The 10,358-nt window shown below is 40.2% G+C and overlaps 1 long non-coding RNA gene across 2 annotated transcripts; it reads right to left on the bottom strand.

Moving 5' to 3' along the window:
* Positions 1–7,870: 7,870 nt before the first annotated feature.
* On the bottom strand, positions 7,871–8,966 carry LOC108944677 (uncharacterized). 2 transcript variants are annotated; one of them, XR_001968767.3, is made up of 3 exons: positions 8,676–8,966; positions 8,181–8,475; positions 7,871–8,100 (listed from the first exon to the last, which is right to left on the bottom strand). It is a non-coding gene; the product is annotated as an uncharacterized lncRNA (long non-coding RNA). The 2 variants fall into 2 exon arrangements; XR_011408603.1 differs by having other exon boundaries at positions 8,181–8,468.
* Between the last annotated feature and the right edge of the window lie 1,392 nt (positions 8,967–10,358).

Below are 10,358 nucleotides of genomic sequence, written 5' to 3'. Positions count from 1 at the left end.
GTGGTCTCAAGAAACTTTGTTACTTTACTGCCAGTGAATTGCTTTCCATTGTCGCATACGATCTCGGCAGGCATTCCGAATCGACATATAATGTGGTCCCAGATGAAGTTGATAACTTCTTTTTCCCTGGCTTTTTCAAAGGCCTGTGCTTCAACCCATTTAAAGAAATAGTCAGTCATAAATAAAATAAATTCAGTTGTACCAGGGGCCGATGGTATAGGACCGACGATATCCATTCCCCATTTCATGAATGGCCATGAGGATAGGACCGAATGGAGTTGCTCCCCGGGTTGGTGGATCATCGGCGCTACTTTATGAACCAGTGATTCGGCACCGGAATGATTTCCACAAGTTCCCTCATGAATTTCCCGTAGGACGTAGTCGGTGTATCCGGGACCCAAACATATTGCCAATGGTCCATCGAACATCCTTCTATAGAGTGTTCCATCTTTGGCTAATGTGAATCATGCGGCCTTCGTACGTAGAGTCCTTGATTCCTTAGGATCTGACAGAAGCTTTCCGTTCTTTAGGTACTCGATATATTTATTCCTCCAATCCCAGGTCAAACTTGTGGAGTTTATTTCGGTGTGGCCTTCTTCGATCACTGACCTCGAAAGTTGCACGATAGACCCCGCGCTAATTTCGTCGTCTTTGACCTACGACCCCAAATTTGCAAGGGCATCGGCTTTGCTGTTTTGCTCTCGAGGTACATACCGTAGGGTCCATTCTTGAAACCAATGTAGTGTCACCTGTAATTTATCCAAGTATCTCTGCATTCGATCAACTCGAACCTCGAAGGTTCCGTTGGCTTGCTTTACCACAAGTAAAGAGTCACATTTGGCTTCGATGACCTCTGCTCCCAAACTCTTAGCTAGCGCGAGGCCTGCAATCATGGCCTCATACTCAGCCTCGTTGTTAGTTAACTTGGAAGTTTTGATAGACTGTCTAACTATATTACCTTTGGGTGGCTTCAAAATGATGCTTAGCCTAGACCCCTTTACGTTCGAAGCGTCATCTGTGAATAGGGTCCACACCCCCGATGTTGTACCTTATTTTAATAATAGTTCTTTTTCGACCTCAGGTGCGAGGGCTGGCGTAAAGTCAGCCACGAAGTCTACTAAGATTTGAGACTTGATGGTCGTTCAGGGTTGATACTCGATATCGTACCCGCTGATTTCGACGTCCCATTTGGCCAATCCGCCTAAGAGCTCTGGCTTATGCAAACTATTGCGAAGAGGATAAGTGGTCACCACACAAATTGGGTGACATTGAAAATATGGTTTTAATTTCCTAGAGGTGCTTAATAGGGCAAGCGCCAATTTTTCTAAGTGTGGGTACCGGGTCTTGGCCTCTCCTAGAGTTCGAATGACATAGTAAACATGAAATTGCGTACCTTGCTCTTCTCGAACTAGGACTCCACTTACCGCGATTTCCGAGATTGCTAAATACAAGTAGAGTTGCTCGTCTGCTTTCAGAGTATGAAGCAGTGGCGGGCTCGAGAGGTACCGCTTTAACTCTTCCAATGTTTGTTGGCATTCTAGGGTCCATGCAAAATTGTTCTTCTTTTTGAGCAGCGAGAAGAACTTGTGACTTCTATCTGAAGACTTTGAGATGAATCAGCCTAGGGCGGCTATGCGCCCTATTAATCTTTGTACGTCCTTAACATTATCTACGACTGTGATATCTTCGATCGCCTTGATCTTATCGGGGTTGATTTGGATACCCCGATTTGATACCATAAGCCGAGGAACTTGCCCGAGCCGACCCTAAATACACACTTCTCCGGGTTGAGTTTCATGTTGTATTTCCTTAGTACATCGAAGGTCTCCTGCAAATGTGTTAAATGGTCCTCTGCTCGCAGGGACTTAACTAGCATATCGTCAAAATAAACTTCCATTGACTTACCTATTTACTCTTCGAACAATCGATTTACTAAGCGTTGATAAGTGGCACCAATATTTTTTAGTCCAAACGGCATTACATTATAACAATAGGTGCCGTACTTAGTGATCAACAGAGTATTTTCCTGATCCTCCGGGTTCATTTGTATTTGATTGTACCCGGAGTAGGCATCGAGAAAACTAAGGATCTCGTGGCCGGCCATGGTATCGATCATGCGATCGATATTCGACAGAGAAAAAGAGTCTTTAGGACATGCTCTATTTAAATCTTTATAATCTACGCACATCCTAAGTTTATTTCCCTTTTTAGGGACTACGACTACGTTTACTAACCATTCGAGATATTTTACCTCCAGAATGGATCTTATTTTGAGAAGTTTGGTTACCTCGTCCTTGATGAATGCATTGTTTACCTCGGGATGGAGTCTTCTCTTTTGTTTTACCGGGCGGACCTTCAGGTCCAAGCTCAGTCGATGTGTAGCATTTTTCGGCGGGATCCCTGTCATATCTAAATGGGACTGCCCTCATATTGTGAATCCAGGGTCTTCCGAACAGGGCGTTGTATCTCATATTGCCTTCGATCACATGGAACTTGGTTTCTTAAATAGTCCCAGCTATATTTACTGGTAAAATGATTTCTCCTTTAGTCGTTTCGTTTGCCATGTTGAAACCATTGAGAACTCGAGCTACGGGCACGATCTGATCTTGTAGGTCGAGCTGCTCCACAACCCTTGATCGAATTATATTGGTCGAGCTTCCTGGATTAATTAAAACACGTTTAACCTGAATTTTATTCACAAGGATAGAGATTACCAATGCATCATTGTGGGGATGTGAGATCCCTTCTGCTTCCTCATCGTTGAATGATAAAGTGCCTTCTGATACATAGTCTCGAGTTCGTTTTTCCCTGGTGATCGATACCTTAGTGCGTTTGAAAACGGGCCCTTGTGGAATATCGATCCCACCAACGATCATGTAAATCACGTGCTGTGGTTCTTCCTGCTCATTTTTCCTGTCTGCATCCCTGTCTCTAACATGATTTTTAGCTCGGTCGCTCAAGAACTCTCGAAGGTGACCCTCGTTCAATAGACGGGCCACCTCCTCCCTTAGTTGTCTGCAGTCTTCGGTTCTGTGACCATGCGTACCATGGTATTTACACATTTGATTGGGGTTTCTTTGGGATGGATCGGTCTGTAGGGGCCTGGGCTATATAGTATCTTTGATTCTCCCAATGGCTGACACAATACCTGATGCGTCGATGCTGAAGTTGTACTCTGATAATCGTGGTGCCTCTGTGGGATCGGCACGTTTATCGAAACCATTTTTTCTTATGAGCCCTCGAGAGCTCTGTCCTCGATCATTTCGGATGGGATTGCGTCCCGGGCCGCTGTTTCTGCGATCTTCATTGCATGGTTGATATCGGTCTCTGTTCGATCGAGGTTCTCTATCTATATCTCTCTGAGTTCTTCCAACGGGCCTGATCGGATAAGCGGAACCAGAAGGTGTTCCTAATTGATAATCCTCGACCCTGATCTTTGACTGGTATCAATTATGTACATCGGCCCAGGTTACCCCTGGGTATTTAATTAAATTCTGCTTTAGCTGTCGTGAGGCCACCGAACTCCGATCATTCAAACCTTGAGTAAAAGCTTGAACAGCCCAATCGTCTGTGACTGATGGTAGTTCCATACATTCCATCTGAAACCAAGATACGAACTCCCTCAATATTTCGTTATCTTTCTGTTTTACCTTGAAGAGGTTCGACTTCCTAGTCGCAACCTTTATTGCTCCGGCGTGTGCCTTTACGAAAGAGTCTACAAGCATGGCAAAGGAATCGATGGAATTAGGTGGCAGATTGTGATACCATATCATTGCCCCCTTCGATAGAGTTTCTCCAAACTTCTTTCGTAGAACCGATTCGATCCCATCATCTTCTAAATCTTTTTCTTTTATCGCACATGTATAGGAGGTGACATGCTCATTTGGATCGGTGGTCCCATTGTACTTGGGGATTTTCGGCATGCAGAATTTCTTCGAAATGGGCTTCGGAGCCGCACTTGGGGGAACGGCTTCTGCACGAACTTCTTTGAGTCCATACCTTTTAAAATTAGTGGTGCCCTCGGTATTTGGTCAACCCGGGAGTTATACGTCTTTACTTTCTTGTCACTTGCCTTGTTTTTTTTTCTCCCATTTCAATTCGTTTAGTGAGCTCCTCGAGCATTTTCATAATGACGGGGTCAGTCCTCGATTCATTGGCATTCGACCTTTCCGGCACTGGCTCGGCCTTGTGGACGACTTCTGGTTCTACCCCACTCGACGCTCGATGTTGATTTTGCAATTACGCTATAGCGGTTTGTTGAGCCTGTAACATTTCAAATATCAATTGGAGGCTGAATCCACCTTCTCCTCCGCCCTGTGTACCTCGACTACCAGATCGACCTTCCCTGCGTACGTTACCTTTGGGATCAGTGCCCAAATTTGTATTTAGGATGATATGTGAACTGACGTCGATGGGGTTTGTAATTGGTACTCCCTCGAGATCATCCTGAGGCACCTCGGTTCCTGGGGCGGCTATATTGTCGCTCTCCCCGTGAAATCCGAAACCGTTGTCACCATGTGTGGGTGTTGTTTGTGAGTTTGACATGTTTTTTCCTGAAAACAAAAACACTTACAAGAACAAACATAAAGTAGTGTGTGTTATTAGAATCAGTATTAAACAATCACTATTATCCTTAGCCCCAAGGTGGGTGCCAAACTGTTTACCCTTAAAATTGGATAACAATTAAACTTATAATGTGAGTTTAAGGATACATGATTTCACTGATTGATGCAAGGACAACAAAAACACAATAAGCTGAAGAACAAGAGTGTGAGCGAGAAAGAAAATTATATTGCTTTTTTTATTAGTTTTCCTACAAATGGTTGGAACCCCCCTTTATATAGTAGAGGAATTCTATATATGGTACAATTCTAATTACACAAGGAAATCCCATGATTAACTAAATAACCGTTCTTGATTTGATCCGTTCCGAGATCTCCGCCATGATCTTCGACCAGTCGCGGATATCTCGCTTTTCCGTTATTACGCTATCTTCAGTATTGCTCGATGCCTGTCTCGTTTGGTCTCGATTGCTGTCGGCCTCGATCTTGGCAGGTGTCTCGAATCTCGATCTTGGTACCTTGTCTTCGTGCCTCGATCCGATCCACTTTGGAGTCTTCCTTCGATGCAAACTCTCGGTCTCGGTCAAACAGTAAAATCGGGTGGGCCCGGTTTTAACCGTATACACCCTCCTTATTCATCGCATGTTCCTGCTCGTTGCTCAAGGCATCAAAAGAGTTAGAAAACTCGATGTTCTTTGGTGTTGTAACCAGCTCTTTCACGCCTGGAGATCTTCTTTTATTAGGTGATCGATTTACCACTGCCTGCTTATGCTCAATGTGCTGCACCTTTAACATTGTTTGAAGATCCTTTTTTACTGGACACCATTGTCAAGTCTTCAGTGTTCTTTGCATCAATGTTATCACCCTTTACATCTTCCTTCAAAGCACCAGTAGCTCCAGCCTGCAAACTAGCTGTTTGTGCACCAGCAATAACCTGATCAGCTACAGGTTTTTCAACTGATTCAATCACTGCAACAGTAGGATGATCCACCCCAATTCCCTCCTCATGCACAGCTGATGATATCTGCGTCTGAATACCAGCCTGTCCAGCTATTTTTTCCACACCTACCTGTTGCACAGCAGTAGCTATAGGAGCTGCTAGTTTTTCAACTAGATCAACTAGTGCAGCAGGATGATTAGCAACTCCAGCAGTTTAGTTATAAGAGCTGTTGCCTTCCTCACGATCTGATCATCCTTAATCCCATCAGTAACATATCGAGTTGCCGTAGAAGTTTGTCCAGCTTTGTCTTGAATGTCACGCACCTCCCCATCAATTGTAGGAACAATATTAGCAACCCTGGCTTAAACACGTTCAACACCAGGACCCTTAGCAGCCTGCTTTCCCCCCTCCAAATCCTGAGATTTGCTTGGAACATCAAGTACCTGCCCAGCTCTTTTCTCCTTCCCATCTGTTGATATCTGCACCTTAGTTCGCCCATGTTCTTTAATGATCAGCTGTCCAGCTGTATTAGTGTGTTGCTCAGCTCCTATAGTTATAGCAAGCCTAGGTAAATTTCGATCAACCACAGGTCCTTTTGCATTTGTCAAATCCTGAGCAACCCTATGTAGAGCAGCTTCAACTGGAACTGTAGCAGCCCTAGAAGCAGCTGCGATAGATAGTAGCTTACAAGCATCTGATCCTTTATTTGCGACATGTAAATTTTCACCATTTATTTTTGTTTCTTTCAAACGTTTACCATTTGCAATCTGCTTCATACGATCACCTCCATTAGCAGTAGAAGAATCACCAGCAGCCTTCTTCTTTTTGTCCAATAAATTCCTCAAATCTCCTTGATATTTCTCAATATTTTGGCCTTCATACACAGAATTTTCCTGATCATTAATGTTATTTCTTTCTAGTAAAAAGCGACAGCTTGTTTCCCCATGTCCTTGATATTTACAATATGAAAAATACTGAGGCAAATTATCATACACAATATCCTGATAATATTCCACAATCTGCCCAGTTACTTCATCGACATAATGAATCCTAATTCTTTGTGGTCTCTTATCAAGCAGATCCAACTCGACTTTTACTCTTGCCGTGCTAGGACTAGATTTTTCTTGCGTTGCTTTGTCAATAGCTATAGGTTTTTCAACAGCTAAAGCAATGGACAGCAAGGAACTTTTGGCAAATAGCATGGGAGGAATATTAGGTAAAGATATCCATACGAACGCCCTAGAGGTTTCTTCCTTAGGACTAAAACTAAGAGTCCAAGGGAAAACTCTAAACTGATGGTTCTCACCATTAACGAGCAGATAGTTAATAGCTTTAGAAGCAGCTACAACATAATCTTCATACAAATCAAACCTGATGAGGATGTGCCGTCTCGCCAACCATCCGATCAAGCTGCGTCCTTGAGTTCCAGATAATTTTGGCAAGAGCTTTCTAAGTTCTTGCATTTCCAACCTTTCAAACGAGAATTTTAATACTAGGGCCTGATGTAAACCTTCTTCAACAGTGAATTGTCCAAGTTCCTCCATTGTAAACTTAACAGTAGGTTCTCCATGAATTATTTCAATAGGTTTAAGGATAGTTTTTGATGGATTTTGAGCAGTTTGGTTTGTGAGCAGTCTTGTTGCATATGTAATGGCTTGATTAGGGTTTGAATTAGTCTCTCCCACAGCCAAAGGCTGGGGAGAGGCGTTGGCAGCCATGTGAATTCCTAAATCGCCATTCTAGAGAGAAAAGAGAGAGGAAAGAGCAAGCGGGGTTTAGGTTTTTTTTTTTTTTGGCAAATATACCACCTGCCTAGTGGCTAATATATATATATATATATATATATATATATATATATATATATATATATTCCAAAATTGGGTCCAAGTCTCACGAGGTGTACAAAACAATGTAAAATATGTAAACAACTACTAGCTAATACTATGAATAAGAAAACTAACAATATTGAGCTAGCTATTACAAAGTAGAAGGATGTATGCTCACTAAAAAAAAAATGACATACGGCGACATTTTATAAATGTCGGCATAAGTCACATAAATGTCACAAAATCAATTACCGACATTTATTTTACACTTAATTTAAATGTCGGAAATTTCAATGTCGTTTTTTCCCCGACATTTAGATTAATGTCGGCAAATAATTTGTGACACTTAGTTATGACATTTTTAAATGTCAATAATTTGGGTTCTTAACCTGTCTTTTTTGCGACATATATATAAATGCCGTTAAATTCTTTATAGTTTTTGACTAATAACATGAATATGAAGAATTGTCATGGATAAAGATTAAACTAAAGATATTTTTATATTAAAAGAAATCAATAATTAACAACAATTTATTCACAATAACATCTATTCTTATTTCAATACTTTCAGTACATTACAAACAATTTGAACTAAATACAGAGTTACTTCACATACAATTACATAACTTTTCACTTAAACTTCCATAACAATCTACCGAGTAATAGCTTTAGTATCGTCCTTTTGATGGAAAAGCTTTAGCGTCCATGCTTTCCCAAGTGGAGGATTCCTTTACATTAGTTGCTCACATTCTCTAAGGTGTTGTTCCAAGAACTGAAACAAAAAAAGAATACAATCATCACTAAGGTAATTTAGGAAACTACTAAGTAGTAGAAAGAACAACATGATTGTACCTCGTACACTATCTTGAAGAAGTATAGATAAGTCATGTGGTTCCTACCTTCTGCAAGAAAACATAAAAACGATTCAATATTAGAAGCTCAAGAGAAATGTATAAATTCAGCATCATTAGCTTATGGAAAAGATCATTCCACTTATAGAGATGGAGTTACATATAGCTGAAGGAAGTTTTTCACAAATGATATTCCCTTCTCAGCCAGCCGTTTAGGTGGACACACATCTTGAGCAATCTTTTCCTAACCATCATATTTCATTATTCCAAGAATGATGGATAATGCTTTCTACAAGCTAAAGCAAAGAGAAACAACATTACAAATATTAGTTTGCAGTGTTACATTATATCTTCGTCTTAGGTTTTTTACAGTGAAACAAATAATTAGATTATAGAGTGTCATTTCACTGGATCAATATAGAGTAGGTGTCGGGAATAAATAATTAAATAAACTATCTAATTGATGCAAAGATAGTCCTATAATTTGTTTAATTACCTTTTGCATCGACTGGTGCATCAGTATGTCGTATGTGGTAAATGAATTTCAGGTTATGTAGTTGTAAGAACAAATTGAACACCCAAACAATGTCAATAATCTAATCAGTACCATACAAAATCATTTCAACATGAAAAGATGCAGCAAAAGAGCTGACTTTTGATATTTGATTTGTTTAACTTCTTACCAAGAGATGTAGTACTACAATTTACAGCTCGATGCTTCATAATGAAGCTCTGTTGTTGCAAGTGCAACAGGTATCGTTAACATAGTGTCAAGGAGCAGTACTTAGATAGCCTCAACTACTGTCACACGTAGCATATGAAGAAGAATGGAATGGTAGACAAATTATGAAGTGTACTTATACAACCTCAAGTAATTATGAGAATGTCATCTATACAAAAGAATTCTATTCCTTTTTTGAGAAATGTAAAAGGATTCTAATCAAGCTGCTATGCTGATAAAAATAAATTCTTTCTCTAGTTATGAGAAAAATGATTAGCTACGAAAGTGCAAATCCAATAAATGTTAGTTAATCCTCTAAAGCATTTAATCAAACAGTTGGTAGGAACAGAATAGGATGGAACAAAAGTTTGCAACCATTTTAAAGGCAGACAACCAGAATTTCAATCTAGAATAGCACTGAATCACAGATGAATAGAACTTACTCGAAACTTAGTAACCTTGACTAAAATATCGAGAATTATCAACAATAGTATTATAGACTAGAGAACAGATTAGATATGACAGCCGATGGTGTATAAAAGGAGGCCTAAATTTTGGTAATGTTTAGAATTCTAGAATAATCTAACACCAACCAGGTCATCTCCCCTTTTGATTCTCTGCGTCATGCTGGAATTGGCTTATCCGCTAATCGAGCGCGACTATGAACTTCGAGATGAATTGATTGGAACGCTTGAAAGGTATATGAAGCGAGTCCAGAAGAAAAATCCCATTAGGCTGTTGTAGTTTTACGATGCCTCGACAATTTCGCGAATATAAAAAGATGGCAATCGTGATTTTGTGTTTGAGGAAAGGGGAGAGATCACGAGTAGGGTATTTGGGAGAATTAAGAACATTAGATAGGCGGCCTTCTGTAATATACACGTAATGTTTTAGTTTCAATTTATCAGAATTAGCATTATAAACGTAAATAAGTTTCCTTCATTTGCTGTAATAGTCAGCAAATACTGACAAATATTATGACACTTTAATTAAAAGTGTCAATAATTTTGTCATTTATTATTAAATGTCACTTAATTTACGACATTTCTTAAAAAAAAGTCAAAAATTTAATTCTTTTCCGACATTTATTACATAAGTCACTTTTTAAATGTCGCAGTAGCCCTAACTTCTTATACTGGCTTCCATATCCACGTAGTGCAAGTGAATCCAATTGCCAAGAACAGCAACCAAGTAGCACCTCAAATGCTCTCACCGGATGCCAAGTTATGCATTCCATATGACAAGATTCCAATGGACAAGGCTGTTGTGGATTCCAAACACGTACACCACTATAATCAAGCCATATAGAATTTCCAAACACAGGTGTTGAACCAGATCGATCTCTTCAGCCTTGATCTCAAACTCCAAGCAAAGTAGACCTCATTGTACTCGATCATGTCACTTACAGGACAGTAATTAGTAGTTGCACATATAGAGCAATGAAATACCAACTTTCTG

The sequence above is a fragment of the Nicotiana tomentosiformis genome, chromosome 1 (assembly GCF_000390325.3).
Source record: "Nicotiana tomentosiformis chromosome 1, ASM39032v3, whole genome shotgun sequence".
In the NCBI taxonomy this organism is placed as follows: domain Eukaryota; kingdom Viridiplantae; phylum Streptophyta; class Magnoliopsida; order Solanales; family Solanaceae; genus Nicotiana; species Nicotiana tomentosiformis.
The sequence above is the reverse complement of the archived record's forward strand: the minus strand, read 5'-3'. Positions and strand labels throughout refer to the sequence as shown.